The sequence below is a fragment of the Taeniopygia guttata genome, chromosome 14, assembly GCF_048771995.1.
Source record: "Taeniopygia guttata chromosome 14, bTaeGut7.mat, whole genome shotgun sequence".
In the NCBI taxonomy this organism is placed as follows: domain Eukaryota; kingdom Metazoa; phylum Chordata; class Aves; order Passeriformes; family Estrildidae; genus Taeniopygia; species Taeniopygia guttata.
This window is the reverse complement of record NC_133039.1, coordinates 12,360,233-12,388,042: the sequence shown is the minus strand read 5'-3', so window position 1 is coordinate 12,388,042 and position 27,810 is coordinate 12,360,233. Positions and strand designations below refer to the sequence as shown.

The window sequence follows — 27,810 nt, the reverse complement described above, 5'->3', positions numbered from 1 at the left end:
AATGCTAGATAGGGTAGAAATTCCTGAGGCATAGCTGTGGTTTCAGGACTGATGTGATCATTCCGTGGCTCTCCTGGACTGAGTGGAATCCTGCAGGGTTTGGTGTGCTGAGGGGATTTTGCAGCTGGGATGGACAGCACTGATGGGAGGATCCACACAGGGCTTGTGTGGGCAGCACATCCTTACTGAGAAAAAAAAAAGGGATTGGATTCCAGCTTTCCAAACTTGTTCATTTCTCAACCAATACTTGGTGGCCTGATCTCATCAGATTTCATAATTTAACCTGTGATATGTCACCCTGATTCTTAAGATTTTCTAAAGCCTTCTGAGTTTACATTCTTGTATAAAACTTTCTCACACAACTTTCTGTAAACAATCTATTATTTTACATTCCTTCATAGAGGTGGAGAGACTTGATGCACTAGTAGTTTGTCCAATGTCATTGGAGAGGTGGCACTTTCACCCTCCAATCCACTGTCACCTTTGAAAAAGTATAAATGCCGCAGTCAGAAAATAAACTCTCTCTTTTTTACCTTTGCAATAGGAGCGGCTCGTGTCGTGTCCTACAGTGACAGTGATATTTTGGTAGGACTCACCCAGGGAAAGCTCCAGACACGAAGCAAATGCCATTCAATTGTGGTATCATTTTGTTTGTCTTGCTCTGACTTTGGAAATGAAATTAGAGCCAGATCCATTAATAGAGTTTTCACAGGAAGCAATAGGATGAAGCTTAGCACTGTGGCTGGTTCCAGCCAGGGATGATGGCATTCCTAATATCCTCCTTTCCTGTATTAACCTTTTGGGATTTATGTGTTGTCTGTTGTGCTATTACATTTAATACTTCAGCATGGTATATTCTTTAAAATAGTTAATGGGATGGAGTTATTAGAAATTCTTTTGATAGCAGTGCATGGTAATTGAAAGATTATCCAAATTACCTGCTTGGAACACATGAAGTGTAAGGCAAATATATCTAACAGTTTCATATTCACTTTCTAATGACCTTGTTTCCCCAGGTTTTTCCATTTAAAAAAAGAGAAAATGTACAGATTTTCAGGCAAATTGGTTTTCACATTTGGGAATTCAGTGTGGATGAGACAGTTACTCTTTTATATATTTTTAAAAATTAAGTCACTCATCATTATTTATAGAAACATACTAAATTACTTTGCCAGGTTGTGAATAAGTGTTCTGGGTAGAAATTTATAATAAAAAGAAAATATAAATAGCTTGTTACTTATGGGAAGAAAAGTTTTTATGATGTTATATTAAAAGAATAAGGGTTTTGTATTCCCAACAGTTTCATAAACTATTTTCCTTATTTGCAAAACATGTTATAATTTGGTTCTTTTCCCACAGGTCTTAAAAATCCAGTTGTGAGGGAGAAGACTGCAAGGTGTTAAAATAATACATTTTTTTCCTCAAAAGGATCTTGTAGCTTGCTTGCATAACCAGTGCATGAAAAAAAAAAAAAAGAGTGGTATAGCATAGATAACTATAAATATATTATATATATTATATACTTATATAATATTATATATTTATGATTATATTGTTTTAATTATATATATTATTGTTTAAATAACATAATAGTTTTTAAATGTTTACAATAATGTTTTATTATTATTAAATAATAATAAAATAAGATAATAATATTATTATGGTGAAACTTTTAATTTGGTGATGACAACTTTCAGAAAGAAATATGCATGTAAAGTTGGAAATACATGTCCTAGTCTGGTATATAAAATTAGCATTAAGTCAGAAAGATTCACTTTTTCAAAAATATTGGTCCTGTGTTGCAAGAACCGTTTTTCTTTTTCCAGAGCCTGGTAGAAATACTAGAATATAAAAGTCAAGATGTTTTCAATGGCATTTTGATATGGTTTGTGCTACACTGGCAGAAGATTTTGCTGTGTGTGTTTTACCCTGGGGCAGGGTGAAATTTCCTTCTGTAGACAGAGGGGTTTCCCCAGCAGGACGATGCACTTTCAGGCCTCTGGTGTGCAGGTCACTCTTTTGAGGATTTTGCTTCGTTTTGTTGGAAAGAGGAAAGCAACATTCTCATTTCGCTCCATTCACCAAGACCTTAACATTGTTTAGAGTTTGAAGATACAATCTATGCATTAGAGTGAAAATTGTCCTGCTTATTTGAGAATTAATTAATTAATCTGTTCTGATGCTGCATGTAGCCCTCAGTGTTCCCATGGATGACAGCAGGCTGATGTTTTCCCATTCTATTTTGCTCTTTTTTGGGTGTCAGTAATATGATCACTCACATAATGAGACCCTGAGTCAGCTGGATCTTTCAAGTGGATTTAAATAGACCTCCTCTTTATAGAGCACTCCCCAAAGAAAGCTAAAAGGCTTTTTGCATATTTTAAATGACATGTTATGTTAGAATTAAAACTAGAATACTTAGGGTTTTGAACAGAAAAGACTCAGAACAAAGTAATAAATAAAAGGAATTTATCCGTAACTGTTCTCCTGCCTGCTGTGTCCATGAAGGCAGGTTCTCACTCTGATGATTTCTCACTGATCAGATTTCAGCTGGTGGCTTTGCAACTTGTAACCAGCTCTGCCCAGTTCCCTTTAGCCCCTGCGAGGTTCTCAGAGCCCCTTCTGGCTCCTCATCCCTGTTTCTTACCCTGACTTTGAGCAGCCAATTCACCTCTGCCACCTTGTGCTGGCCATGCTGACCTATTGTTAATGCAGGCGAACTCAATGGGAAGAAATGATGATGTTTGGCTCAATTCAGAAGTCTGAATTATTTCTTTATTATAACTATGCTAAAATACATTAATATACTATATAAAAGGAGGATACTAAAACTACATCCTACTTTCTCTGACTCTATCTCTAACACAACTCGTGACCCTCTGTCGAGAGCCCAGCCCCAGTGGGTTGGATTGGCCATCAGGCTCAAACAATCCTCACCAGAATCCAACCAAGCAATCACCCCAGGTAAACAATTCTCCAAACACATTCCACATAGGAAAAACAAGGAGCAGAAATAGAAATGTTTATTCTTTTATTTCTCTCTGTGTACCTCTATGAAAAATCCTAAGAGAGAGAAAAATGTGCTTGCCACACTGTCCCTTCCCAGTGAACAGTAATTCCCAAAGGAAGGGCCACTCCTTCCTTTCCTGCAGGGCTTTTCCACCTCATCCCAGGGCTCTTTTCAAAGTAACGCTGGCTGTAAACAGCAACATGCAGTCTGTCACAACAGCTCTACTTCTGTGCTTTTGTAATGAAGACCTCCCCTGAAAACTGTATTATATTTTCCAAGTTAAAATGAACACCATTCCTAGATCATGGAGGCTCAGTTCCATGAGTGTTCATGTCACACAGTCATATTCTCAGGAGGCTAGGATTCCCCAAGCTGTCTTCATTTTAAACTTTGCATAATGATTTGTACTGAGACCTTGGTTGTTTGTTATTATTGTCATACAATAATATGGAAAAACTATAATATATTTAAATCAATCTGCTTTTTAACATCCATGGCCTACCAGCATGACCTTTAGGCTGTGTAAGAAGTTAAAGATTTTCACTTCATTTTGTCAGATTATATTTAGTGATTTGCTGTGTTTCCCCCATGAGACATTTCTTTCACTGGTGGATAAAATGATCCACAGAACACAGTTTTATATCAGGTATTTTAACTGCACTGGTTTCCTCTGGGGAGAACTGTGGCACTATTAGGTGACAGTAGGAAGCTGCTGTTGTGATTCACACCTCTGAGTGGGTTACTTGAGTGGTAACAGAAGGTGGATCCAAATGGGGCAAATAGCAAACTTTGGGTCTAATTTCACTCATCACATCCCTAGAGCACATCACATAAGTTAAACTGCTGTCACCTGGCAATATTCTTACTCAAAACAGGGAGTTCTAAAAGAATGGATTGTTTCTTCAGAGTATTTTTGTTTGTTTTTATCTTTGTGTCTCAGTATTACAGGCATTGGTATGGAATGAGGAAGGAATAATCTAGGAATTCTGTGGCTGCACAGGAGCTGCAGAATTCATTCATGGAAACCTGGTTTCCTTCTCTCTAATCATCTTCTGCATGAAGATTTTCTTCTGGGGGTACAGTGTAATGATATCTCAGTCTGAAAATGGATGTGTGTGTTATTTGTTGCATTTCTTCACCACTCAAGAGAAACATCTGTGCTCTTGTAGAAACCATGCAAGAGAAAATAATTTAATTTCTTTCCTATGGTAGTAGGTTCCTCCTGTTTGATTTTATCACAGGGTTTTATAAGGCCAAGGTATAACCTGTTTGTTCCTGATTTGGAATGAAGAACTTGGAAAACAGAGTTCTTGTAAGGTAGGTAACTCCTCTGTGTGCTCCACACTGCATTTTCCCCTTTGAATTAAATTATTAGCCTGGCTGGGTTTGTGGCTATGTTCCAATTCCCAGACTTGGAATTTTCTGTACAAATGCATCATCTGCCTCATATATTTCTGACCTTTGAACCATTTGGTTCCTGGTGTTAACAATAATATCAATTTGTAGGCTTTTTTTTTTTTTTTTTGTTATTTGTATCTGAATAGTGTACATTAAATTAGCTTCTAATATATTGAAGGTTTTGCTGTGTACAGAACAGTTAAGGGCAGATTTTGTCATCATGAATGTCTGCAGGGCAGGAGCATGAAGATACAATAGTAAAATTGCATGGCAACTTCTAGCAAAGAACATCAAAGCATTGCTCAAACTTTAATGAACTAAATCGAGGTAAAATAAATGGTGAAATTAAGCAATTTTGAAACCAAACCATTTTCTAGTTGCTAGAAAGCACTGGAAAAGGAGAAGGAACAATAACATGTATTTTTTGTACAGCTTCAGCAACACCAGCTACTCTAGTTTGTGAATTAACTTAATATTCAACATTTTGTCATGTACATTAGGTGTTATAATGCATGAAATGAATACACAGTCACATCCCAGTGGCTGCAGTTCCCAGTAATGATCGACAATACTGCCTCTAGCTAGCTAACACTTTCCCCTATGAAATATTTTCTGCATGACCACATCCCCTGGCAGCAGGCAGCAATGGAATTTATGAACTAGCTACAGCTATCAGTGCTAGGGAGGAAGCAATAGAGAAAGATGTATGTAAAAAAAAAAAAAGAAAAAAAAAAAACCAAAAACAACAACAAAAAAACCAAAAACAAAAAAATCCCAAAAAACTATGAGGGAGGGAGAAGGCAAAAGATAAATATCCAACCAGAAACAAAGTTGTCAATATGTCACACCAACACTTGGAACTAGCACCCTAATGGCACTGCAAATTCGTGTCTGGGTCCTATTTTTAAAATTTCCAGATTTCCTAAATATAGCTTCCAGTTGAGCTATTTCTTTTAGCTCTACATAACTCAAAAGAACTGACACAGAATGAAGCTTCCAGCTTTATGCCAGGTTAGAACCATGCTTTGTTTGCATGACTGGGAGTTAGGAATGTTCAGGTTCTTATCAGGTCAAGTTTGTTTGGTTTTTTTTTCCTGAAGGCAAGTCAGTGAGTGTAATTCTCTTAGAGAAAGAGGGCTCAACTTTGCAGTGGCTTGGCATGAGTTTTCTTTAGTCTCCCTTTCTTGCTGTACAGCTATTTTTTAGCCTTTCTTTCCCCACAATGCTACAATACTCATGCACCATATGAAAGAAGTAGATTACGAATTAGGTTCCTTATAAATATATAGCCACTAGGAAAGTAATAAATAATTTCTTTTCCGACTTCTGTACCTGTGTGACTTGCATTGTGTTTGAGACTGTTATTCTTGAAAGCAAAAGTGTGAAATTATTCCAGTATTCTTCAGATTTCCATGACCAAATTCAGTCGAATACACAGCAGTGAGATGAAGTCAAGACTCAACACATTCAAGAGGAAGTAGGAATATAATTAATAATATTGTGGGCACCAGCTTGAACCTTCTTGGTTTGTTAATCTCACTCCACAGTAAGTTATACAAAGAATGTAGACAAATGCAGAAAAAATATAGCTAAAAAGATTATAGAAAATCCCAAAAATCTTCTCTGCATTGCCCTGGTTTAAGTCTTGTATTCAACAAAAATAACTTAGAAACAAATAGCCCAGTTAGATCACACTTCTGTAACATAATTGTATGGCTGAGTTTTATATGTGGTATTTTTGTGCAAAAACAGGAAAAAAGCATAGTATTTTTGGGCCAAAATCTAGGCTTGGTGTTAAATGTCTGTCTGCAGCTGCCCTGGGTATCCTGGAGCAGGCTGCTCTTTGTATTCCGGCATCTTTTGGATGAGGAGGCTCCCACACCCTGTCTGGGCAGACTCTCCTGTGCTCAGTGCCCCTCAGAGTAAAGAAATCAATGGATTTCTGGAATCTCTGGATGCCAGCATGACCCTCAGCCCCTCCTCCCAGATTTGTGTCACCAACACCCTTGCTGGGGGTGCTCTCTGCCCCTCACCCAGGCTGGTTCACAGGGCACTCCACATCCAGGAACCTCCTGCTTTGCTTCTGCCTTACTACAGTGCCCATCATTTTGCTTTGTAGGCACTTCCTTGCTCTTACATGGAGATGCTGGACGAGACCCTACACAATCCTTTTGTTGATTCTGTGTTCCCTTTGCTCCTCACACCCTGCACGAGGCTGCTAGATCTTCTCCTCCTGCCCTTTCCTAGTTTAAAGCCTTTTTTTGAGGCCAGCCATTCTGCTGGCCAAGCAGCCTGGCCCCTTAACTTCCCCCTCTTTGACAGTCTCTTTTGAGAGGTTGCCCTGGCAGCATCCTTGGTGCCCACTAAGAGAAAAATACAGGTGCAGTAATCACAGCAGGTGGGAGGGGGATAATTGTTGGCACCTGGCAGCCCAGGTGTTTTGCTTTAAAGTAGATTGGGAGGTGATTAGGCCCTCTACTCTGCACTATAAAACCCCTCAGAACTGTAAAGCCAGGTAACTGCTGGTGCAGAGGGTCCCTCAGGATGGTCAGGGATGCACAGCCTGGGAGAAGACCCCAAAGGAGCAGGGCTTTTTCAGCTTGGAGAGCAAAGAGCAGCCCCTGGAGGAGATGGAGAAGACAGAGCTTGTCTTTCCACAGAGGTATCGTGGCAAGAGGATGAGAAATGCAAACACACAATTAAAACGAGGTAGGTTCAAACTGGAAAAGTTTTTCCCTGGGAATATTTAAGCTTTAGAACAGGTTGCTTAGAGAGGCAGCTGTGTGATCTCCCCTCTTGGAAGTTTCCAAAGAGCATCTGCATCAATCCCAGTGGTGTGATCTCGCAGATGACTGTGCTTCAATCAGGTTTCTGCTTGAAATCTCTTGAGGCCCCCTCCAGCCTGACTGATTGTGTGGGGTTGCAGTTCTTGAGACCAAAATGTAACCAGCAGCTGAGAATTTTCTGAAATACCTTCTTGGAAACATCCCTAAACATCCCTTCCTGGACACGATTTAACTTAATAAATGTAGTGGATTATTCACTGGAGTTAAACCTTCACTCTGATACCTCAGAGGAATTTCTTACCCAGCTGTATGTGGCTGGAATTCTTTTTGTCTGTTGAATTTTTTGATGGAAAGCTAAAGGGTCCAAACGTAGTAAATGCCCAGAGTAACTGAGGTGATTGAGGCACCCAGCTGGAGGTGTCAGGTTCACTTTCAAATCCACCTGGTTCAATCTCTCTGATTGCTCTGGTACTTGTGAATTTGTTTATTTGAGCTCTGTTCCAAGCCTGGAATTGGAGAGTCAAAGGAATGTGCATAAAGAAATGCTAGGCTGGAATGGAGATGCCATTTGTTGTAAATATAATAAAGGCAAACACCAAGTTCCAAATTGTAGCCCTTTGTTAAATGCCAGAGTTTCCCATACTTATCCTTTTCCTATTGTTTTTGTAGAAAATGTGTAGAAGTAGCCGAGTTCAATGAAAACATGTATTGGAATAACTAAATCGAAATAAGTTTCTAAAAGAATGCAGAATAGCAGTAAAGGAGTAAAAATAAGTCTTGATTGATGTTCTGGCCCATTATATTAAGATGTGTGCCTTAGCTTTGGCTAAGTCAGCCAAGTCTTAGAAAAGAAATTGTAAGTGGGTCAGGTTGTTGCTAAGTTATGTGAATTGGAGCTAACTTTGGCTTGTCTCAACTTAATGTGCTTGATCCAAACAGAGATAATTAAAAAAGATTATTCTGAAGCTTTGTAATATCATTTATCTCACATCTATACTTGTCATATAAATACAATGCCTGTCTTATTTTTATTCAAATAGCAATCCATCAAAATTGCCTTTTGACAGGATTTTGACTACTACTTATAGTAATAACTAATAGTTCTTTTTTACTATTTCCCAGGGGGAAGTAGTATGTGTGTGTGGAGGAGGGGGGGCAGGATAGAAATGCTGAAAATAATTTTCATTTTTACCTTTAAAATGAATCAGGAGTTTTAGTTGTCTGCCAATTTTCATATAAGGCATCAATCTGCAAAGGCCATGCTGGTTTGCTTTTACTCTGTGTTTCATTAAAAGAAGGTATAGGGGCACTTTCAAAAATAAAGCTGAATCTTTAATTACTATTTGCAATAAATCTTTTTTAAAAGGATGAAATTATTGATACACAGTTCACTCAAATGGCTTTTAATATTTTTGTTCACTAGTGATAATGGGTTAAAAAGAAAAGTTGAAAAGACTGATTGCAAAGCTAACAATAAATCAATCAAATGGGTCTGGTAGTACATCTCATATCCACAGTGTGTGATGCTTAGTTTATGACATCTTAAGATCTCAAAACCTGATTTATTTTTCCAGTAATCAGTGTTCTGATCCATTAGTTTTTGTAAGGTAGAGAGATGTCACTGGGTTTTTTTATGAATTATTTGTATTTTAAAATTGCACATCTGTCAATCAAGACAAAACCAAGGACTTTTTAAAGCTTGGCACCTTCACTGTGGGTTTATTTCTGTACAGTGCTGGTGGTGTATATTATTATTCAGTGAAGTTTTTCATTGCACTTCATATTTTGGAATTTTTTGAATAATATATATCCTAAGAAAGTTTTTATTCCACTTTGATAATCATCTCACCATTTTCCATATTGATACCTCAACATATCCAAGCTCAGGGTATATTTTCTATGAAGTTCTTGGGTATTTGTAGTAGTTATCAACATTGTATCTGACTGTTAATACAAACAACTTTGAAATCAAAAGGAGTTTTATCTTTTGCTTGATGATGTGCTTTCATCTGTTGTTTCTCTACTCAAAATTATTAATAACTTGCTGAATTCAGGTACATAAAGAAACCCCAACAAAACAAGGAGATTTAAAGAAAATAGTCAAAACTAAAACATTTGAGTGTAGCTTGAAGCTCTACCTCCCCAGTTAAGGGACAAAGAGTTCAAATGTTATGGCTTTGTATTTTAATCAGTACAAAAAGGTTAAGTTAGGTTTTATTCACCTTTTTTGGGATAGTAAATGGTAACACTTCACCTGAAATGGGCTCGTTCCTTGGCTTCACAGTGTGAACTCTGGGTATCCTGTGTGATAGTACAGCTCCTGTCACCTGAGAGTCAGGTGGCCTCTGTTCAAACAGAGTTCAATGAAAACATGTATTGGAATAACTAAATGGAAATAAGTTTCTAAAAGAAGTCGGAATAGCAGTAAAGGAGTGAAAATAAGCCTTGATTAAATATGTTCCTCCCAACCAGGGAAAGGTTGGGAGATGATGGCAGTGCTCCACGGGTCCCTGGGAAGGGAATGGGGTGTCTGGGTGCTGAAGACCACCTCTAGGTCAGGGGTGGCTCCGTGTGGTGGAAAAGTCTCTCCTCCAGCCCGTGCTTCCCAAGAAAGGCTCAGCAGTCTCTGTTGTCTGGTCTCAAGGCAGTTTATTGCAAGTTATCTAAAAGATTTTCTTCTGGGGCTGCTGTGGTTTGCTCACAGCTCAGGCAGAGGCACACACACACCCTGACATCCTCTCTGACTCCCGACTGCTTCTTCTCTCCCCGCCCAGGGCTGTGCTGTCTTTTATATGGTACATTACGTGTTACATGGGTACAGTTTTTCCCCAATGCCTATTACCTATATTAAATGGTGCTTTTCTACTCTAAACCAATCTGTGAGTGCCAACATCACCAAGAACATGGAGGTAAGGAAGGAGAAAGAGGGAGGACAGGGCAGGCCCAAATCCCTCCATCTTAAACCCTCTGACCCCCATGTACAAAACCAAAACCCCCCTGTACAGCACTCAGAAATTCTTCCCTTTACTTTGTGACTACTTCTACTCTAATATCTAAACTTTTGTGACTTCTTGTTCTTCCTGCAAGGTTGGTAAATCATTCCATGGCTCAAACCCAAAATCACAGCTGTTTCCAGCTGCCTGCCAGGGTCTCAAATGCTTCTGACCTGGGCCCGGAACATCCAAAAATGTCTGAGGGACATTTTGAGTTCTGACATCTGGGAAGCTGTGGTGTGCTTTGGACACTGTGTGCCTCATGAGTTACAGAGTGACTAAACCAAATCCATCCTCAAGCCACTGCCGAACTGCAGGGGAGCTGGAGGCTGAAAATGTGGGAGTTGTGTGCTGGAAACTCCACTGATGAGAAAATGGTGCCTGGATAAAAAGGTTATTCTAGGTGTGCAGATGTAAACAGATGTGAGATTTTCATTTTTTTTTTAATTCACTCAAAACCCAGGGATAAAGACACCTCAGATCTCTCAGATGATGGTAATTCCAGCAGATAATTACTTAATATTAGCTTTCATTGATCTCATTCTTTTATTTTCTCCTCCACTCTGGTGTGCTTTGGGCATCTCTGCTGCCCACACACCTTGGTCTGTGAAACACAGGCTTGGAGCCTTCCTGGCCTGCCAATTTCCCCGTTCTGGGGCTTTAGTGGTGCCTGACAGGAGCTTTTAATGCCTTTTTTTTTTTTTTTTCTTAATTCTGGCTATAACATTTGGAGTATTGCATGCTTCTACATGCATTTTGACCTCTTTTTGGTTTATTTAACTGTGCTTGGGTATTTCATAAACAGGGACAGACTTGAAGCCCTTCTTTACTGTTTTGATGCTGAGAGTGTGCACTGTCAGGAAAGACTCTGCTTTATCAGACAGACTCTTGTTAATGAGAAGTTTATTAGCTGGAAATCCATCCATATTTTAAAAGGCAATTATTGCCTTGATTTCAGTTTGACTACAGGCTTGATAGCAAATTGAAATGAGCAGAAAAAAAAAAAAATTGGTGATTGGGCTCATACAAGTGAAATGTGATTCTGATTTCTTACTGTTGTGTTCAAGTTCACTTGGGTATTTGCTTTTTGGGGTCTGCATTTTAATGGTTTGCTCCTCACATAATGGAAAAGAGTCAGTAATGGTTTAGGTGGGAGGGTTTTCTTTTGGCAGAATTAAAAACAAAAAAAGTGGAAAAGGGTAAAGTTAAGTTAACATGGAAAGCAACAAAAGTAGTGCCACAGCATTTTTTCCAGTAAGCTTGGCACTCTTTGCTGAGTTTTGCACTATACAGCCATTAGCAGGCTGGTCAATGCATTGCTTTATGAGGCAATTATTTCAGCATACTCTATTCAAAATACACATTAGAACTTAACCTTCTGAATCCTGAAGTAGCATTTTTATCACCCAACATTAGAAAAGAGTTGGAGTCAGCAATTTCCCCTTTCTTTTTATGATCTAGTATCATTAATAAAGCATTGAGCTAGTAGCTTCTTACAGTTCTCCAGGATAATTTGTGACACAAAAGGTGCTGCTGTGATACAGTTGTCTGTTGACTTATTCAATAGCTGGGGAAACATAGAAATTGTGTAAAAATAAAAATGAGGAAGGGAGGAGAGAAAGAGCTCTTAAAACAAATGTACAATTGGTACACAGCAGATTAGGCCTGCTGCTGCTGGATGTGCACAAGTAGAAATGGGAAGTTAATATGGAATTTCTAATTAGGGTCACATACTAATGAACTCCCTCTCCATGTTAGTTTTATGCCGCTTCAGAAATTTTTTATCATATGCTTAAAAATTTATGGCTAGAAACATTAATGAAAATGAGGCGTGAATTGGAAATTGTGCTATTATGGAGATGAGTATGGCCATGGCCAGGCTGATTTCTAAGGAGGGATCCTTTTATTGCCATTTTTTTGAGGAATGAGAAATGATACAAGTAGAATTAATGACTAGACATATTCTTTGCCCTGGCTTGGCTGGCGTTATTATATTTAAAGATATAAAAGCTGGATTTAATAAAATTTTGAGTTAATTATAAGGGAAATTTTAATCATAATTGGCAGTCTTCTGTAAGAAATAAAACTGTAAATCAGCAGAAGGGCAAAATTAATACAGTGAGGTGATTATGCTTTCATACACCTATACATGTGTGTATATTAAATATACATTTTTAAATATTAAATATGTAAGTACATATATGCTCATACACATATAGGTACAGAGAACATTTTTATGTGACTTTGTTGCTAAAGGCCATGTCCTTTCCTTGCTGCTTGACAACACAATTGCTCTTAAGTTCTGTGGATGAATGTTTGGGTATAAATTTTCCAGAAGTGGCATTTTTGTCTCTTGTATCTTGTAAAAATCAATTGAGCTTGCTATTTAAAATGTCAAACCTCCAAACACTACCTGTTGTATTGTTTCCTTTGGTCCCACTAAAATTATCATGCAATCTTGTGTAAAATATATTGAAAACATCTGGTAGTCTGTCTCATTGGAATTGCCTTTGGAAATAGTCTAGTAACTTTTGACAGCTTGGCTTTACAAGGATATTGATTTCACTGTGGCTTTATCATAGAAAACTGATGAATGGTCAAAAGCTGAAAGTGATATAAAACCTGGTTTATAGTTTTTATATGAATCTATGTAATAAAATAAGGTAGGTTTATAAAACATAGTAAGGTATGCCCTTGTGAAAACATTAGAGTTAAAAAAGAATTTTGCAGCATTTTTGTGCTGTGGATTACTCAGGCTGGGGACATCAGAAATATTTGCAGGCTTGGAAAGGAAGGACAAAGGAAGCAATGTACTTATTGAAAACAATACCATATGATGTTAATAGTTATGTGATGCTTGGGAGAAGAGTAGCTTGCATTGACTACTGCTTTTGGATTTTAAAAATTTCCTTTTTAAACAGGCTATTAATACTGAACAGGAACCAGTGTGGGGAAAATATTGTTTCTTCATTCTAATAACAAGGAGAAATAGGCAGCAGAAACACAACTAACTGATGGGGTATGTAACATGGGAAACAGGAACTGCAATCTGGGGAAGAAATACCTTTTTTGTGCACCTGAGGAACTGAACAGGAGGAATTAGAAACAACATTGGCCATCTGTATTGCACTGGCTGCAACAAAAGAAAGTAAGGAAAATATAAGAAACTAAATTGGTTTCTTTCTGGAGGAAGTAATTACTTCACTGGTCAATTAAATACAAACACAAAGAGAAGGTGTTGAGGTAGAAACAGGCGTGTCAGTCCTGCAGAACAGTGAGTTCTGTGTGTACAGAATGCCCTGGGGGCAAGGAGGGCCAGAGAGGTGGTGAGGGGTTCTTCCTGGATCTCAGAAAGAGAGGTCTGAAAAGAAGTGGTTTAATAAGAGAACAAAAAAAGGAATAGCAATAGGGAGTAAATCTAGCATCCTTTCACAAGGGGGGTACCCTACTCTGGTGTAGGATTGGATGGATGCTGGAGGGGAGTCCCTCAAGGTGTTGCACAGACCTTGGCTGTGGAGGGAGTTTCCTCCTTTTTTTGGTCACTTTCTTTTGCATGGCTTTCTGCCCAAACCCAGCTGTTTCAGGTGGAAACCTCCCCAGTGCTCGGGTGTGCAGGGATCACTCAGCTGGGATCACACAGCCCTCCTGCACAGCTGGGTGGATGCAGTGAAACCAGAGCAATCACCAGGCTGCTTCTGACAATTCAGCTGGTGCTGACCAGTTGGCCCTGTTGCAGAACAGATGTCCTGCCTCTTAAGTCATGTCACCAGTGCAAAATCCTACAGGGGGAAAAAAAAAAAAGGGAAAATCAAGATTTGTATATCCTGGATTATGTAACCTGAATTAAAACTGGTACCTGTGGATTTTATTAATAAAAAACCCATTTGACTGTTCTCTAAATGATCTTTCATTGTGCAAAAAAAAAAAAAAAAAAAAGCTGTGTCAACTTCAGCTAGAGTACCTTGAAGAAAGAGAAGGTTGTCCCAGAAATCCGTGTCCAGGCTTGGGTGCTGTGCTTGAGAAATGTTGGTCCAGTGTAAAGAATTCAGAGCAGCACAGTGAGAGTGAGCAAGCATATGCTGCAAAATAGGATGTGAGGAAAAAGTGCACCAGACGTTGTTTCCTTCCATTCCCTAATCACTCAGTGATTTTCTTGTCTTTTCCATCTCATGTCTGAGCAGAGCAATTATTTCCTTTTCTGTACTCCCTTTTATGAGAACTTTGGGTTGGACTTGATGATCTTGAAGGTCTCTTCCAACCTAGTCATTCTGTGAATTTTAGTTGGTCCTGCTGCTTCTGAGGTTCTAATTTTCATTAAAGGTGCAGCCAGTAGGGGCTTGTTGAAGGTTGCCAATGGAACTCGAGTCTCCAGAGTATGAATAGTGGAGTTATCACTAAACCTTTCTTCTTCCGTAAGAATACAAGAGAACACATAAACTGTAAATAGTGGGGGAAAGAAGGAGGTTTCTTTACTCCAAGGTAAAGGTTGGTCTTCATTCTCAAAGAGTGACAGGTGAAGTTGTTCAACAGGTACCGTTGCAGCTAGAGAAAGGAACAGGACGTGAATTCCCTTGCAGACTCCTCTTCCCTTCTGTTGCTGTTTTTCCTGAGCACCCACATGGGTACAGCTATGGTTTGTTAAATCAGGAAAGGTAATTGGAGCTGGCAAATGAGGGTAGGGCTGCTGTGAGCTGTTTGTGTGAGCTCCAGTGCCCGGGTGTGGTGTGTGCACTGCAGAGCTCCCTGGGAAGGCTGATCCCAGCCCTCCTTCCCTTTGCACTACAGGGAAGTTTTTGGGGTTGTGACAGTCATTTGCAGAAGCCCTGCATGCCTCCCTTCTTGGGAAGTCTAATAGTGCTTTCGTAGCACCCAGTTCTTTGGGTTTGGAGGTGTAAAACTTGTGCTTGGTCACAGGAGCAGGCAAACCATGCTCATTGTCTTGCGCTTTATAATTTTGTGGACAGGTTACCTTTACCTGGCAAAAAATCCAGCAATTAGATTGCTTCATCTTAAAAGCCCTGATTGTGATGAAAGGAGAAAAATAAACTTGCAAGGGTCAAAAATATTTGAGATTTGATAGAGAAGTAAGATGAAGCATTGGGATTTGTAGAAAAGTAACACATATGAGAATTTTGTGCTGTGGCTTTATTTATTACAAACCAAAAGTATTGGATGCTTGCCAGCCAGAAGAAAAATGTATATCCTGAAAGACAGTGAAATAGAAATATATTAATAGAGTCAAGGATGGTGTGCAATACAATTGAAAATAATGAAATGCTGAAAGGGTATTGCAGCTTGATTTTTAAGAAGATGGCTAGAAAAGAAAAAAAATTCTATTCAGTTTTTATTAATCATTTCATACCAATTTTAACTAGAAATGTTGTAATTCAATAGGCCAAACATATTTTGTGAAGCCAACTTGATCCTGACCAAGGAAGTACAGTAGCTGCATAACGTTTAACCACATGTGTTTTTTAAGGAAAAATAAGATGCTGTCTGATGTGTCTCATATGTGTTTTATCCTGTATTCACCTTTTGGGTGGATGTTTTCCTCTCTACATTTTAGAGTTAGGGTTTGGAACTCAGAAGGATGGGATAACTGGGATGAACGAGGTGAAGTGTGCTGGGTTTGAGTTTGTAACTGCCAGGGGGAAGCATCCACTGACTCCTCTCTGCTCAGAGGGACCACTGGGGAGAGATCACAGTGTGGGTGCTGGGGGGAGGAATGTCAATTTACCTTCCCAAGGATGAGCTAACAGAATTGAGACAGAATACTCTGATTCTGAGCTGTGAGAATTACCCTTCTTTTAATTAAAGCTATTACAATATTGCTGGCATTAATTGATTTTTCAAAAATGCTTTTGTAATTGAGCTTGATTTTTTACATTGCTTCTACTTTCTATGCTCACTGAAGACGTTTTTGCTCATAATTTCAACAAAAAACACTTTAGGAATCTCAGCCACTATTAGACGCTGCAATGAAAAGCTGAAGAAAGCTGATGTGAGAATGTTAGAGCACATCACTTGATGAGATATCTTAAGAGGTTGCTGCTAGTGAGCTTCCTCTTAATGGCTTTTACAAACAGTGGTTTATTATATCACACTGCTGCTCTAAGAAGTAAGGAATTAAAGAGAATGAATTAGACATAAAGGGGGAAAGAAAAACAGAACTTATGGCCCATCTGAGGTTTATTTTGCATGTTTTAATTTTGTTATGATAAATAATTGCAAAAATTTTAATCGTATATGTTTGTAGCATAAAAGTGTAATAAAAAAATTGGAGTGTAACTTCAAAACAGTCATCAGCTGTAAATGCAGTCGTTAGTGAACCCATCTGACTACAGAAGTGGTGCTAGTTGGCATTTTGTAAACCACTGAGTTGTGCTGCAGCTTTGATGCTCTCTGAAGCAGAAAGGAGCTGGGTGTGCAGCCTGCCCAGGTGGGGCTGTGCTCTGGGAGCATCAGAGCAATTCCAGGTGTGCCTTTGCTGTGCTCCAAGCCCACAGCTCTGGCTCTACAAAGGTGAATGGCCCAGCTCCTGCTCACCTTATTGTGCTTTTCAGAGGCACAGAGGTGTTGCAGTTCTGATTGTGCAGCACCACTCAGCAGGGCTGGGAACAAGTGAAAACACCGTGAGACATCCTGGTAATTTCTTTTAGTGTAAGTTAATTTTTTCTCAGCTATTGTCTTAGCATTTGTCAGGTCTGTAGGATGGAGAAATTGCCTTTTTCAGACCCAAGCCACACTGGAGAGAGGAGTGGGGAGTTGGTAGCGCTAAGGTAGCATTGTTATCACCTCACATAATCATGATTATGCACTCCACAGACCCTAAACTGTATTCTTTCCCTAAGTCATGTGGTTATAAAATAGCAAAAGTATTTAGTGAGTTGATCTGGTTTGAGTAGTCATGATTCCCACTATCTAAAAACTAGCGGGGTAAAATATCCTTTTTTTTAATGAAAATTATTTGAAATCAAAATAATTTCTTACTTAGACTGCTCATTTATTGTTGTACCATTTTTTTAGCACCTAACACATACATGAGTACATGGATTTATGCATAAATAAATAGCAGTCAGATAAAAATACACAGAAAGAATGCTGGAATGGAGCAGTTTGATGGCTGAACAAATGCTGTGCTTGAGTGGAACATACAAAGGACACTTTAAGTATATGCTGGTCTGTCTCACTACAAGCCTAAAGACACCCCATACTGAGTTCCTCGTTCTTTTATAATTCAAAGTCAAGCTACTGTAGTGCACCAATAGCTTTTTTTAGGCTCATATTAAATAATGAATTTTCACAGTACATGCCATAAAGTGAATTGGCAGGTTTTGTGAGTGATTGGACTGTAAATCTGAAATGAGACTCGCTTCGTCACAGTTTCACTTCTTCCCACCAACTGTTCAGATGCCTCAGGTGCCAGAAAGGATTAGAAAACCCTGTGAGAAGGGATGGCACTTCTGCTGAGGATGGGGAAAATGCAACACTTTTTTTTTTCTGCTTTTAACTGAACACGGTGATCACAGTATGAAGCTTTACATTTTAGTCTTAGCCTGGGCCATAAGATGATTCTATTACAATGCATCACTTACCTTTATGTTTATAATCAGGGCTAATGCTATAAAGTTACATCCCCCAGGTGTTTAACCCTGTTTTCAAGCATTGCTTTTTGTAATACCTTCAGATATGAAACATAACCAAGTAGTACACAGTGACAGAAAAGAATTTAAAGTGTTGGTATAACTTTAAAATTACTTTTTCTTGACTCTGATAATAGTCATGTTTTAAAAAACCCCTCCCTTTGCTAGCCATAAAATGAGTTTATGTTCCCAAAGGCATTGCAGGGAATGCTGTCATTAAGGGGAAGTGCCCAGCAGGAGGGAGCTGACAGTGACTCTTTGAACCACCTAATCCTGGGGCATGGTGGGGTTGTACTTTGCTTAATAACAGGAACTCCCACTGCCTTTGTTAGGGTTCCATTTTGCCCTCAAAATTTAAGTTTTCTTAACAAGGTTTTGTTGTGCCAAAAGAACTCGGAGCAAACCAGCCTCTGTCATAAACTGAACACCAGCTCCAGGCAGAGAATCCCTGTGCAGGTAATTCCCTGAGCATTGTGACTTTGTGAAGGTAAGAGGAGTTCTGCTGGGAGTTGGTGGATTAGCAATAGGCTGTTTAATCTGGGTGTCCTAGCCTGAACCCAGGAGTGCAACATTTCACCCTTATGAGGTGCAGGTTTAATCAAAATAATGCAAAATCAAAGCAGGAGGGTCAAATTCCTTTTTACCACAGGCTCCTGCTTCCACCCCTGCCCATACACTGAGTTTTTCCTGGTGCTTTTGGGATGTCCAGTGATTCCAGCCCTGGCTGACAGGTTCTTGCCATAGATTGGGGTCAGATGGGTTTTTGTGTCTCAGAGCTGGAGCAGAGATGTCAGTCAAGAAAAACCAGGGCAGGAAGATGTACCCGAGTGTCTCCAAAGTTGGGTCACTGTTCCATTGGGTTGGAGAACCCTTTCCCTCTTTAATAAATCTGGTGTGTGCTACATGTGCTTGTAAGCTTCCAGAGTTTTTCACTTCTCTTAAAAGCACTGGATAACATTTGTACATCAAGAGATATGTTTGATGTATTGTTACCTCTGCAAGTTAGGAGTAACTCAGCAGCTCAGGTAGGAGGCATGGCAAAAAAAAAAAAAAAATCTATTTTTTTTATATAAAGATATTTGTCTTGAGAGAAAAAATAAGATGTGTAATGTATTCTATGCATGTTTTGCACATATTTATATTTATTTTGCATTCTAAAATAACACTGCATGAAATATCATCCTGAGTGATGTGATCTTGCTCTCTTTTGTGAGAACCATTAGAAATTACCCCAGAATGCTGTCATCCTCCTTGGCTAATTACCAGACAAGGCAGTGATTAAGATTAAACTCAAACAAATAGATTTTGCATTGTCTGAGGTACATAGATCAAAAGTTAAAGCAGAGTTCTTTTGAACAAAGAACTAATAATGATTAAGAGCTAGCTTTTTTTCTCTTGTACCTTTCAATTGATTGTGGGCCTGCCTGGCTTGATGGATTAAAATCAGTAATTTAGAAGCTGACAAAACAATACATTACAGAAAGGATAAGAGTAAAAAAAAAAATTGTACAAATGATCCTGACTCTAACATTTAAAGCTTTAAGAGTGTAACACCTTTGTACTTTTTCCCCATTTTCCCCAAAATCTCAGCCTTGCAAGCAAATTAATTGGTGTCGTGTTTTCAGCTATGGAGAGGGGAGCCTAAACCATTTCAGAATTTAAGAATGGGAAATAAGAAGGGAAAAGGTTGGACTTGGTGATCTTGGAGATATTTTCCAACCTAGTTAATTCTGTGAGAAGAGAAAAAGTGTGACTGTTGGGATGGAGAAGAGAGATCAGTGATGAATTGTGCAATCTTGCATTGTGTTCCAGATTTTATAAAAGGGTTTACCAGGCTATACTTTGGCTATACTATAACCTTTCACTATATACTATAACTTCAGTGATGCCACTGATATCATTTACAAAGTGTTCTATCACTTTCTAAAGGAATGGGGGAGTTAATATTCAGTTTACAGAGGTGCTATCCTGCTGCATCTGCTCATGAGAGAGGTGGAAAGGCTGTCTGAGGGGATAGAAGGGGGATGATGCATAAGGTGGCTGAAATGGTCTGAACAATAATTTCACAAAGGTGTTCTGGCAGCAGCAATCTGAAAGGTTGTGAGTAGAGCCAAGATAGAAAAAAAAAGAGTTAATTGTCAAGTGATGTGATGAAGTGAAAATTTAAGTTCTCCAGATGGATGTGAAGTGCTAGATCTTAGAAATGTTACACAGAAAATATCTGCAAGATTTTCCATGAGCTCCAGATGATGAATTTATGGGAAGTTGAAAAAGGAGGGCCTGGAAGCTGATGGCAATAGGAGAAAGTTCTGCTTTCAACTTGAAGCCTTGTTAGATATCCATGAGGAGATTTGACAAAGACAAGATTTAATTCCCAGTGTCTGCATTACAGAGGTGACCCCATGAGTCATAGGAAAATGTCTTAGGAGGTGATAAATGGCCAAAAATAAGATGTGTAGGGAAAAGAGTGGTAAAGCAAGGACAGGCACCTCTTAGAGCCCCTGGAAGTAGCTGATGGCAGACAAGGAGCTGACAGAGCTAATGGGAGAGGGCAATTACCACAGGAATTATTATCAGCCTGGCTGATGGCACACAAAGCGGGGTAGAGAATGGGTGAGCATGAGCATGAGGAACTGGCTTTTAGCTTTGGCTTACAAAACATTCATTAGAGGGCTCTGTCATGCACATTTCCTGAAGAGATGGATTGCTTGGGAGCACGCACTGGAGCTGTCCCAGGGAAACTCCTGCCTGTGGTTGTGAACTCTGCATCCTGCAGGTTCAGAGAAGTGATTTTGCACAGAAATGCCAGAGAACTGCAGGAGCAGAGGGAGCAGAGTGGTCATGGAAGGTGTGAAGAAAGGAAACTGGTGTCAGAAGGGGAAGAGAAGGATAATCCTACCTGAAACAGCAGAGACCTTAAGGATTCTGAGGATGGAAAGGGCTTTCCTGAAATAAAAGAAAGGGAGGGGGGATCATTTGAAGCAGAGCACCAACCCTTCATAGCCTGGCTTGGTGTCCCTGGGAGCTGCAAGGGCTGAGGAGCTCAGAGGGAAGTCTGTGTGTCTGTCCTAGGCACAGGGCATGGGCATTCCTAAGCTATGGAAAAAAGCCACAATTTCTTCAAACAAAAAAACTCTGAACAGCTTTTGCAGAAAGACACTAAATGGGCAGTATGTTCTCCACTTTTATAATGAAATGCAATGTTAGAATAAAAATAAATAATAACATAACCTCTTCTCTTTAGGAGTCAGAAATGAAACTTTCTTAACTTCATACTTGTTTTAAGGAGAAAACAATTTATTTTCCTAATGAGGTATTCTAGTGCAGCGGTTTTTTATATAATGCTAATCTTATTCTTCTAGTTTTCCTTCATTTGCTTTTAATAATACTTATAAAATAGAATCTGTAGATGCTACCAAGCCTAAGCCTTCAGGCTATTGCAATCACACAGAATGTAATTATTGTAAAGAGCCAAGCTGTTGTTATACCTGATTATAGCAGGAAGAGAAGGTAGTTGAAATGAAATAAAATAAATAGTTTACAGAAAACTCTTGCATTTCTCAATATTTTTGCTATTTTTACCATGTGTCACCTGAGTGTTTTCCAACATTTTAAAAAATTATTTACTTATTTTTCTAACTCACTGTTAAATTTCCTGACCATCTTGCTTTTGTTGCATCTGTGCTGCTCTACTGGAAAAGTTATGCATAATAATGGCTTAAAGTTGATAACAGCTGAAAATTCACATTCTATGACTTATTTTTGCCTTTTTATGTAGTTCTAAAGTGATTTTTAGGGAATAAGTTCTTGTCTTTGCAAACTGTTCACACCAGAGGTAACATATTTAAATAAAATAAATGGTAAACTGAAATATTCTGAAGGCAGATCTCTTTGAATCCATGTTTGGGTTAGTTCCTTTTGCTTGTATGTTGGACCTATTTTTAATTTGAGACACCTTAATAAGCATCTTACAGATGCCACATGTAGGTTTTGGAAATTCTAAATCTGTACTTGCATCCAAGGGAAGAATCAAGGACTTAATGGAAAAATAAATCCATCAGGAAATTGTAAACAAACACAAAAATATCCCAAGAAGTTTCAAACCCACAAACTGCTGAGTGGGAGAGCGCTCAGGGGAATGCTTATTCCTCCTCTGCCCTTCTACAAATGAGGGAATCTAAAACTAGGAACAGTTCAGAGGGTGGAAATGTGAAAGCAGACAAAGTTTCCTTCAAGTGGAGGAGTTGTCTCAGTCAGTTCTCCTGTAATTACGAAATGGCTACCTGGGGAAAAAAAAACAAACCAGATGGAATGAAGCTATTGTCCTCAAAGTAATATTAAAAAAAAACTCCTCAGACTAATTATTTTTGATCTGAAGCTACCTGCCTTTGTTATTTTCCTGCCCAGCCTTCAGTGACAGCTCTAGGAATTAGTGGTAACCTAATTATTGTCATTAAGCAGGTGTACCCAGTGTGGGTTTTCTTGTGTTGGATTTTTTTGTTTTTGTTGGCAAATCTCCATGGCATCCAGAAGTAAATGTAAAAGGGCAGACAATAATTAGGCATACCTAGAAAAATATCTCCCCAAAAAGATATTTGGAATAATTATCTCTTTTGCAGTACCAAGTCAGCAGTTTTTGCGAAATTTAAAATAAGATTATAAAAAATGAAACAGGAAAGCTTATTTCAGCTTTTAAGAAAGATGTAAGCAATTTTAAACTGTACTCTTTCCCCAGGGAGAGTTTAGAAATATTTCTAATGAATTAAAGTATAATAAAATTATTTGCCTGGATGATAATGTATTTTTCCTAATAATTTCTTAATTTCTTGAGTGCTTAATTGTAGCTCTCAGGGGTGTGAGGTTAAGGCAGCATATTTCCACGTTGAAAGTATGCATTGTATTCCTTTTTTCAGCAGGTGGTTTGTTGTGATTTTTTTTTTGTTCTGCAAGAGAGAATTGTCTTTCCTACAAATTTTTGAGGAATCAGAAGGTTCATGCCTAATCTCATGAGTCTCAGGAGGGATTATCAGTGTTATCAGTGGCTGCAGGTTGTGCTCTGAGCAAGAGCAGGCACCAGGTGAGTCAAGAAGGTGGCTGAGAGTGTGGAGTTGAAAGATGGAAATAATCTGTTTAAACATGTCCTGAAAAGGCAAAGGTACGAAGTCTAAAGGGAATTTCTGTCTCAGAGTGTCGCAGGCACATTCTTCTTTCTTTCAGGATTTTTTTATAGAGGTTCACAGAGAGAAGACAGAGAAAACAATTTCTGTTTCTGCTCCTTGTTTTTCCCATGTGGAATGTGTTTGGAGAATTGTTTACCTGGGGTGAGTGCTTGATTGGATTCTGGTGAGGATTGTTTGAGCCTGATGGCCAATCCAACCCACTGGGGCTGGGCTCTCGAGAGAGGGTCACGAGTTGTGAGTTAGATATGGTAGTTAGAAAAAGTAGGTTTGTAGTTTTAGTATCTCTTTTAAATAGTATATTAATGTATTACAGTTATAATAAAGAAATCATTCAGCCTTCTGAACTGGAGTCAGACACCATCATTCCTTCCCACTGGGTTCACCTGCATTTACAATATCTGAGTTAGTGCCAGAGTCCCCAGTATAAATGGCAATGGTTTGGGCTTTCCTCTCCAGTTAGAAAGACAAGACTCCACTCACGTTAACCCTGTAAACTTGAAGGGTTATTGGTTATAAAATAACCAATAACTGGCTGTGCTTTCTCTATTTTTTTAAGTGCTGAACCTGTAATTGATGTTACCAGTTTCAACTAGAGAGCAGCTTTAGTCACAGAGAAAAAAAATTTTGTAAAGTAATGCAAATCCCTTAGAACACTTGAAGTATTTTTATTTTCTTTGCTTTTACCCATTTTTCTGCAGTACAGAATGATGACCTTGTGGTACCTTTAATTCTTTTTTGTTTACCCCCACAGTTGAAAACATTCCTGTATGTGTTGTGGTTGTTTTAACCATAATTTATTACAGGTCTCAGTACTACTGAGAACCTATGAAGTAACACTGTTTTTTCCCACTCAATTGAGATAAAAAAGCAATCGCTCTCACCCCTAAAAAATACCCCAAACATAGCATAGAAATAAAAAAAAGAAAGAGTGTGGTCCTTTAAAATCTTAAATACATGAAACCATGAAAACATTAGGAGCAGGAGTGAAAGTGATGCCCTGTGAAGGCTGACCCAGAACAGAGGCTGGACAGAGCTAAATAAAGCAGGGATTTATTAAAAGGATCTCCTCCATGGATCCACCTTGGGCAGCACCAGAGCCCAACCAGGGCTGCACCCAAGATGAGCCAAAATGGCCCCAAAATGCACGGCTGGTCACGGGGGCTCTCCATGGGATCAGTTCTGCTCCATTGACACCTTGGAGTTCATTGTCCCATTCCAGCTTTAGCCCAGACAGTCCCATCCTGCTTGTTTTTCTCTCTCCAGCCCACGGTGTTTGTGCTCCTGGGCTGAGATTTGGATCATTTGTCCTTGGTGCCCAGCTGGAGCAGGAATTGTTTTGTCTCCCTGCTCTGTGCAGAGAGCTCACCATCCCATAATATGAAGCCCAGGCACACACACTAAAGCAGCACAGAATGTGAAAAATATAAAAGCTAAAACCTGAAGCATCAAAAGATGGGAAGAAAATCTTCAGGGATTTCAGTTAACGAGTGCATCCAGCCAGGCCCATGGCAGAGCTTCTGAAACATCTGTGCTGCTGGGTCTGCTTGGGCTTTCCCACAGCTCCATCCTCTCCTGTCACCCTGCCTGCAGCTGTCCTCGAGTGCTCCAGCTTCCCCAGGCTCTGAAAAGACTCCAGCCACTCCCCAGCACAGCTCTGTTCCTCGTACTGTCACAGGAAATGAGCTCAAACTGACAACGGAACATCACTGAAATTACAATTTGCTAATCTGAAAGTTATAAATTGTATCCCTTACGAAATGGACAGAAACACTTTTTAATTAGTCCACTGCCCTAAAAATTAAATGTTAATAATAATATATGGAAATTTTGTTTGTCTGATAGTGTTTTTGCAGTTGCAGCAAAATAATCCAATTAAGCCTTAGAATTTTTTTCTTCCCTTCTCAAGTTAGCCTACCATATTAGTAATCTGTTTGTGTACCAATTTTAATCCTCGTTTCTGTACAAATATAATTTTAATTGCAAATGACACGTTGTTTGGTGCACATATTGATAGCTTCCCAGCGTGTTACATGCTTGGGGTTTATGAAGCCTTTAATATGGTTTCTTGTTGACACTTCTAAGCCCTCAGTTTCACAGTTACATGTTAGGGACCTGGTTGAATATATTTGCTTATAAATATATAATGCAACAGTATATCCTTAAAAAGGAAACATAGGCTAATTTTAGAATTCTGTTTATATCCTCTTTCTAAAAATTAACAGCTGGTTTCATCCATTTATGAGAATAAAACCAAATCCCAGCCAAATTCAACCACATTCAGTAAGAGGAAGATGTGTAAGCTACAAGGCAAGAGAGAAGATGTGGGTGAAAGAGGTTTGAAGTCCACTGGTGCCAATGAGACCCCTCTTTATTGTTCCTCTCCAGTTCCATTTCCCTTCTGGAGAGAGGAGCGCTGAGCATGGGAAGCTGGGGTTTGATGTTCTGCATGCAGGGATGGGCTGGGCTGCATTGGGGGCTGCACTCAGTTTTCCCCATTCCCATCCCATCCCTGTGGGCTTGGCTGCAGCCCAGAGCTGCGGGCACAGGGGCTGGAGCTGCTGTAAATCCTCTCCAGGTGCTCCCTGGGCTGGCAGGAACGCCTGGGAATGCTGGCAGAGCAAGGCTGCCTCTTCCCAGCAACCCTCCCAGGGACTGAATTAATGGATCTCATGCTGTATTGATTGTGGCCAATAAGTGCCTAAATGATTTGATGCAAGGCAGAGGGATTATGAAGGGAAGAGGGAAGAGGCAGCTTGAAAGAAATATGCGGTTTAATTACAGGATGAATTTCGCCAATCTACCTCCCCCTAGGAATTTAACAAATAGGCCTAAGTGCACTTAGCTGTTCTTGACATCTGTTGAAATGATATCTGCCCGTGATGAGGGAATCATGGGAATTGGTCTGAGGGTATTGTCAGGATCAGTGAGCCACAGGAAACTGCTTCTCTGGCTGCAAAATTAGAGGACAGAAAAGCCTGCATTAGCAGTTTTAGGCCAAGCTGTAATGATTACAATTTCCATAACACAATTCTGCTTTCTGATTTAATGACACCAGCTCTGTCTTTAGAAGGATGCTAAGTAAATATTTAAAATGGTGTTAAAACATAAGCAATGAAACATACATATGAGCTGGAATCAAAATTGGTTCTTGGGGTGGTGTTGGTGGGAACTTGATCTATGACTTTCAAGAGAAACGTCCAGGTTTATAGCTTTTTTATGATGTGCTATGACATGTTATGAAACCCAGAATCTCTTAGGTAAACAATGGAGAGGGCATAAAACCCAGGGAACACAAAAGCTGGAGCTTCAGCTTAAATTCTCTAGGAAGACAAGCATGGTGAAGAGTGATGTTGTGTGTTTGCTCATTTTGATTACATCTATAATTCAGCAGAAAGTGTGTGTTGCTTAATGCTTTCTACTGCCTTTTATAGTATTTATACTATACCTCTGCACCAGAGAACCTGGCAATACCTTTAAAGTCCTCAGAGACATAAGTTTCTTTGCATTATTTGAAAGCTGTGTTTTCTCATGCTTGGAGCATTTATGTGTATTACCTCATAAATTACTTGTCATTTCCCTTGAAAAAGTAATGAACATTTATTTGAGGAGGTAGAAACAGAAGGTGAGTGTGTGTATCCTGTTATCTGAGCTGCCTGCCTGTGTGTGCATTCTTACTCTGCCTTTTGCCCATGAAAGAACTAAAAATCCACAAGATCAGGCCTAGGGAGGGGATTGGTTATTTTGTCAATAATGCCTGCAGTGTTCTTTTTCTGTGATTTCCATGCAAAATCAAAGCAATTTGATATTTGAAAGAAAAAATATTGGGTTCATTCTATTTACTGTAAAAGACAATTCAGGATTTATGACTATATAAACTGTTTATTGTCAGGGGTTTTTACAGGTCGAGTAATTGAGGATGGAATTTTAGTTTGTGCAGCCATGCAACATTTCCTGGAAATTACTTTGAATTCACATCCATCTAAATTCCTGGTGCTTTTCCCTGTTTTACTGGGCAAACACATCCCAAACAGGGTAAATCACAGCAATGTTAAACATTTAGTATTCTGGTTGGCTCTTTTTTTTTTTGTTCAGTCCTGAAAACATAAATACTTTTGCATTAGTGAGCCACAAAAATACAGAAAGCAGCAGAGAGAGACACACCAGTTTTGCCTTCCTGCTGTTTTTAGAGCCCACCTGACCTCAGTGATTTGTGTGTCTGTGAGAAGAGTTGAGCTCAGCCTCCCCTGTGCTCTTGGAGATTTTTTTTTTTATCAAGTTGAGCTTTTCAGTGGGAGCAAAACCTGCAGGGATCTCTGCAGAACCACCAGGCCAAAGTGTAGCCATCACTTCTTAGACAGGGAATCAGTTCAATAAAGCAGAAGATTCTGTTTGAAAGTCTGACAAGTCTCCAACAGGCTACACCAATGTCAGAACCAAAACATTTTAGTATCCATATTTCCCAGTAGACTAAGTCATTTGGTGACTATATAGAAAAAAAAAAAAAGCAGCTGATTCCCTCTTGAAAATACAAAAAAAAAAATTTCCTCTTTTTCTCTAAGAGTGGACTTTTAGCTACAATTTAAAAATTCATTATCAATCTTTTAGTTACAAGATTTGGGATTGCTTTCCAATATCATTTCAAATATGGTGTGATGTAAAATAAAACCCCAAACATCTGAGAAATTAAAAATTATTTGCACACTAAGAATAATTATTACCTTATTTTTAGAGTTGTCTTTATTTGATACCTCAATGCCAACTTTCCTGGAACAGAAAAATTTCTGTGCTTAGTGTATATTT

The 27,810-nt window shown here is 39.1% G+C and overlaps 1 protein-coding gene and 1 long non-coding RNA gene across 49 annotated transcripts in view; one reads left to right on the top strand and one right to left on the bottom strand.

The window, feature by feature from the left end:
• Positions 1 to 27,810, top strand: part of RBFOX1 (RNA binding fox-1 homolog 1) — a 1,140,648-nt gene that overhangs the window by 730,489 nt on the left and 382,349 nt on the right. The gene's annotated exons all lie outside the window — the stretch shown is intronic.
• Positions 873 to 27,460, bottom strand: LOC140685118 (uncharacterized). The gene is made up of 2 exons (XR_012058335.1): positions 23,394 to 27,460; positions 873 to 2,671 (listed from the first exon to the last, which is right to left on the bottom strand). It is a non-coding gene; the product is annotated as an uncharacterized lncRNA (long non-coding RNA).